We start from the raw sequence: 6074 nt of genomic DNA, 5'->3' as shown, positions 1-6074 counted from the left end.
AAAAGGGATCTGGTTGACCAAAAAGACAAAAAAGGACTTCCATAAAATCTAAAATTGCCTTTCATTTATAAAATACTTTTCAATTACACCCCTTCCTTTTTAATTTTTGTTTATATCCTTATATAAAGTAAATTAATTATTTTAAATATATAAATAAAGTTATTTATTACGTTTAACAAATTACATTTTTTTATTTTTAACTTTATCGCTAAATAAATAATTTTTTCAACAATAATTTAATTCCAATAAAATTAAAACATAAGTACATTATTCTTTGTTCAAATATAAATTAAGTAAAAAATAAAAGTTTTGATAAAATGAAAATGAAAAAAGTTTCAATCTAAAATTATAAGTTTGCAAAATTACAATATCAATTAAAGAAATCACATATTTACAATCAAATAGAAATATGAATATATATTGTTCAAAATTATAATTTTTAATAATATTCAATATTGGCATCACTTAGAAATTTTTGACATGATCTTAATAATGGTGTGGGATTGGTTTGAGCTTGGATTCTAAAGGTCAAAAGTGTTTGAATGTCTGAGGTTTGGATCTAATGAGGAATAAAAATCCTCTTGTAATCACGGATGTTCAAATGCAGTGACCCGGACTACCGGCAAAGCGGGTGGTCGCCATGAGATTAATCGGCTCATATAGCGAGTTTGATATCCAGGTTAATAAATAAATTTTACTTATATACAAAAGTTACAATAAAATATAAAATAAAAGCAAAAAAGGAATGTAATTGAAAAGTATTTTATAAATGAAAAGAAGTAATTTGAAATTTTATGGGATGGTCTTTTTGTTTAAAACAAAAAATAAAAAATTTGAAGTTATTCTTGCTTGAATGGAGTCTTTAAAATATTTTTTAAATAAATAAAATATAATCTTTAAATTAAAATTTTGGGTGGTGAGTGAGACTGAGAATGGTGAGAGAGAATATAAAATTATAATTTTTATAAGAAGTTTATTGCAATATTAAATACATTTTGAATATTTTATTTATATATAATTAATGTTACCATATTTTTCAAGAGCTTCTTCATAATTTTTCCAAAATTTTAAAAAAAATTTGCATCAGCCTAACAATTTTTACACCATGGAAATTTTAATTTTAATTATATAATTGAAATATTTAATGTATTTAATATTTTAACAAACTTTTTATAAACCTCCTCAATTAATTTTGTTTTTTCTCACCTCCAAAAATGGAGAAAAAATCATTTCTCTCTTGTTATTTCTCCTTTTTTGAAAATCTGTTGGAGTGGCTCGTGGAGTAAGAAAACCCGCATAATCTTCAATTTCTCTATTTTGGAGGTGATGTTGAAAATATTCTTAGAATCTTCAAAATGTAGAAACCGTTGAATCTGAATGCAATCTTTTCAGAAATTTTGAGTTTTCTTGACTATTTATGAAAAATCATAAAAAAAACAAACCCCTTTTTATAAAAGATTTTGAAAAGAAACATTTATTTTAATGAATTTTGCTTGTCACTTTTACATTTTTCAATATTTTTGTAATTGTACTTAAAAGTTCAAGAACAACATAGGGTTTATGAACAACCTAAAGAACATAGAGTTTTAATGAATTTTGGTGAAAATAGTGAAGGTGATTGCTATGAAGAAGGACCAAAGGATTCAATGGAAAATGGTGGCAACGGAGGAAGGCCACCTGAGAATGGGCTTGAATGCAACGCTACTGCATGTAATGTTGTTGCCAATAGAGAGCAGGTTCTCCAACCAGTGACAAAGCTTGATTGCAGCACTATTGAACCTAATGTTGATGGTAGGAATATCGATGCAAATAGTGAAGGTGATCACCATGTAGTGGAAGATGGTGGAAATGGTAGTGAATATGCAATTAGAGGAGGAGAACAAAACATAAAAGGCAGTGAACCTGTGGAGTTCTTTGTATCCACAATGATTCATGATAGATGTGGTGCCAATAACACAGGTGAAAAGGCGGTTGAGGATAAGGGTGATTGCAGCGACAATGCACAAGATGTTATTGACTATGGAAAACATGTTCACAAAGCTAATCCAATAACAAAGCTTGAGGGCAGTCGCTCATCCACTAAGACTGCGATTCAGAGCAGGAATGGTGCAAATAGTGAAAGTGATGGTCTTGAACGAGTACAACATGTTGTGATGGAAGATGGTGGCTATGGAAATGGTAGCAAAAGTGCAACTAGAGGAGAAAACCAAAGTAAACAAGGAAAACAATCGGTGGAGCACGTTGCATCCACAATGATTCATGATGGATGTAGTGCCAACAACATATGTGAAAAGGTGTCAAAGGGTAGGCTTTATTGTAGAGCTAATGCACATGGTGCTGTCGGTGATGAAATACAATGGAGCCAAACAGAGCGACTAACAGATCTTGAGGGGAGTGGCAGTCACTTACCATTTAATACTACTGTTGAGAGTAAAAATGATGCATATAGTGAAGGTGATGGCGATGAGCAAGAAAAACATGTTCCAATGGAAGATGGTGGTGATGGACGTGGTACTAGAAACGCGTATGGAGGAGAAAATCAAAGGAAAAAAGGAAAACAACTAGTGAAGTCTGTTGTATCCACAATGGTTCATGATGGGTACATTGCTAGTAACATAGGTGAAAAGGGACATGCAGGTGGTGCTGTTGTTGGTGATGGAAAGCCTAAACGCCAAGTTGACCCTACCTCTTCTATTGATCTTATTGTTGAGAGAGAGGGTGATGCACATGTTCCATTCAACGGTCTGGGTGGTGGAAATGACAACATACTTGCACCAAGAGGAAGTGTACCTAGTGGTATTGCTAGTAGTTGTGCTAATCGGTTGGCTCAAGGTGATAGTCACAGGCAAATGCAACATGATCCAATGACAATCATTGAAGGTAGAAAGCAAGATCGAAGCAACCATGAATTAGGTGAGTTAATACAAGATGGAAGTGATGGCAATGAAAGTAGGAATCAAGCTAGAAAGAAATTCAAATATGGAAGGGACAAAATTAGTGAAAGTAGTTATGCTCTAGGTCCTCGTGGTGGTATTCATTATGATGAACAACTTTCACTATTGCAACATGGTAATCATACATTTAGGTTATTTGGTATTGACATTCCTTATGAAGAAGAACATCTTTTTGCTATAAATACCAAATATGATGGGCGAAGCAGCAGCAACCCTGCACCACAGGTTGTTGTTAGTGATGGCTCATCACCAATGCAACAACCTATCTTTGGGTTTCAGTTATTTGGCGTTGACATCCCTGTAGGACAAATGCCACCAGTTGCAATGGAAATCGAAGATGGAGGAAATAGCAACAACCTTGTAGCAGGCAGTAATGGTGGTCATGGTAGTGGTGAGTCATCGATGCAGCATCGTCCTAAAGCTGGATTCAGGCTCTTTGGTTTCGACATTTAGAGTTAATTTTTCATATGGGTGTGAGAATTGAGATCATGACACATATGCAAGAACTAGAGGTGACTGTTTTTCATTTTCTAGAATCAATTTTTCTTATTGATTCTCATTAGTGGTTGTTGTATTATTCTCATGGGCTCATGTTATATGTTTGTGGTTTTTAAAGTTAGACTTAATTATGCATATCTACATCAATTCTCATGTTATTACCCACATTTTTTCATAAACGATATATGAAAATTTTTATTATTGTAAGATCGATTATCATAATCAGCTTATTAGACCAGATTGCAAGTAGTGCTTTGAGGGTTTTTTCAAGTTGTGTGACTTGAAATGAAGTGTAGATCGGCCAAAGTTTATGTGGCCTGGATTTAACTTAGAATTACCTCGTAAGTGCTTTTTTAATTTGCTATAAACTTTTTAAAAAGTCTTCAAATAGCCATTGCACGGTTTATGATCATAGAAAAATAAAGATGATGCATCTTTCAAAGAAAAATGAAATCGGTTGGAGAAGAGAAACCTAAAGCTACGTAATTTGAGGGATAAGATTTAGGGTTTAAAAAAACATGTGAATTAGGTAATAAAATCAATTAAATATTTTGATTAGTTGTCAATAAACCAAATTAATAAATAAAATTAATTATATCAAATGTTTGGTTTAAAATGGATCTCATTAATCTCACAAAAATAGGAGTTCTTAAATTATTAAGCCCCTATATATATGGATTTGGTTTGATATTTAAATTTACGTAATATATAATTATAGTTATAGGTATATTTATGTTATTATATTATGAAATAGGTCCATAAAAGGGCAATAAAATGGAAGAACAAAGTTTATCTTTTTTATGAGGATCTTTGTATTGTATTTGGAAAAGATCGGGCTCAAGGAAATATAGCAAGAGATTTTGTCGAGGCGGAAGATGAGGTGAATATAGAAGATCAAACACAACACATGTATGGCGAGTCTTATGACGTGATGACAACTAGCAATATTCAAGGTGACAATGTAAATTTGCAATATGAATAAACTTCGAGTGGGCGTGGTAAGAAGAGAAAATGTTAAGTAGATCCTACGGCTGATGGATTCAATAATGTGGTTACTAAACTTGGAGAAAGTCTGAAGAAAATGACGAACAAACTTAACAAGAGTATCAAACGAGAAGAAGAACTTGATAAGAAATGTTTGATGATAAGTAATTTCGATGATAAAAGACGATCTTGAAAAGGTGAACATGTTTTAGGACTTGCAAGAAGCAGATAGGGAAACTTAAGTGAATTGGGTTTTGAAAGAATGAAAAGTTTTGGTGGTTAAATATGTGGTTTTGGAAGAACAATTTGTTGGTTAGATATGTATTTTGGATAAACGAGTTTGGTGGTTAAATATGGAACAAAGAACTAAATGATTAAATATATAGTTTTGGAACTATGAATCAGATGATTAAATATGTAGTTTTAGAACAATGAATTAGATGATTAAAATACGTGGTTTTGGAAAAATGAAAGAGATTTAATGATTAAATATATAGTTTCCGGGAAATTGATAACAAAAAAGTAATTTATCAATAAATAAAATTCTTTATAAAAACAAACAAAAAATTACAAGAAAATAAAAATAAATCTCAATTCAAATCTTACAAACCAAACATGATTTATAAAAAAAATGGATTTCCAATCCATTCCAAATCCTACAAACCAAGCATAATAAAAAATTCAAAAATACAATCTGATTCGACCTAAATTCTTCCATGAAATCCAAATCCTTCAAAAACAATCATGAAAATCGAAAGCACCTTAAATATTTAAATTAATTACTATGAGCAATCAAATGAAAACCACCATCATTTGTACAAACCGTACAAACCACCATCATACATCGATTTCATTGTTTAATCTTATGAAATTTTTTCATGAAATTGTTTAATCTTGTGAAATTGTTTCATATAATACTTTTTTGATGAATTTGTTTCATATATGGTTTTGAAATTGTTTCATATAATATTTAATGAAACTGTTTCATGTATTTTTCTATAATTAAAATAATGAAGATGATAATATCCATGATTAATATCCTTCACAATAAAAATGATTAATCAACCTCTCATAATTATAAAAAAAAATAAACAAAATGAAAAATTATGGTTGGTTGAATGTGGTTTTTACGGTTTGTATAAATTGGATGATTTTTATTTAAACGCTTATATATATATATATATATATATATATATATATATGAACGCTCATCTCTCTCTCTCTATATATATATACATATTTTACAATTAATAAATCTCATCTAAAATAAATAAAAAATCTCATTTTTTAACAACCCTTTTTAAAAAAGGACTCAACAGCGTTAATTCATTAATTATAAAATTAAGGGAGTGTTTAGAATTGCTTATTTTAGATTTTTTTTGACTTATTTCAGTTTGATATCGGTGATAAGCTAAATGTTAGTGTTTGGATGAGAAAGAATAAAACTGTTTATACCAATGTCAAACCGGTAATAAGCAGTTTTTGATAAGTTAATTTTTCTTGACTTATAAAAAACTGTTTTACCAGTTTAACATTTTAACCATGTTCTATTAATGTTTGTTAATTATTAATCTTATTGATATAAATTTTTGTTAAAGATATTATTATAAATAATGACAAATAAATTTTACATGTTAA

This window comes from Cynara cardunculus (assembly GCF_001531365.2).
Source record: "Cynara cardunculus var. scolymus isolate 2C chromosome LG 15, CcrdV1, whole genome shotgun sequence".
In the NCBI taxonomy this organism is placed as follows: domain Eukaryota; kingdom Viridiplantae; phylum Streptophyta; class Magnoliopsida; order Asterales; family Asteraceae; genus Cynara; species Cynara cardunculus.
The sequence above is the reverse complement of the archived record's forward strand: the minus strand, read 5'-3'. Positions refer to the sequence as shown.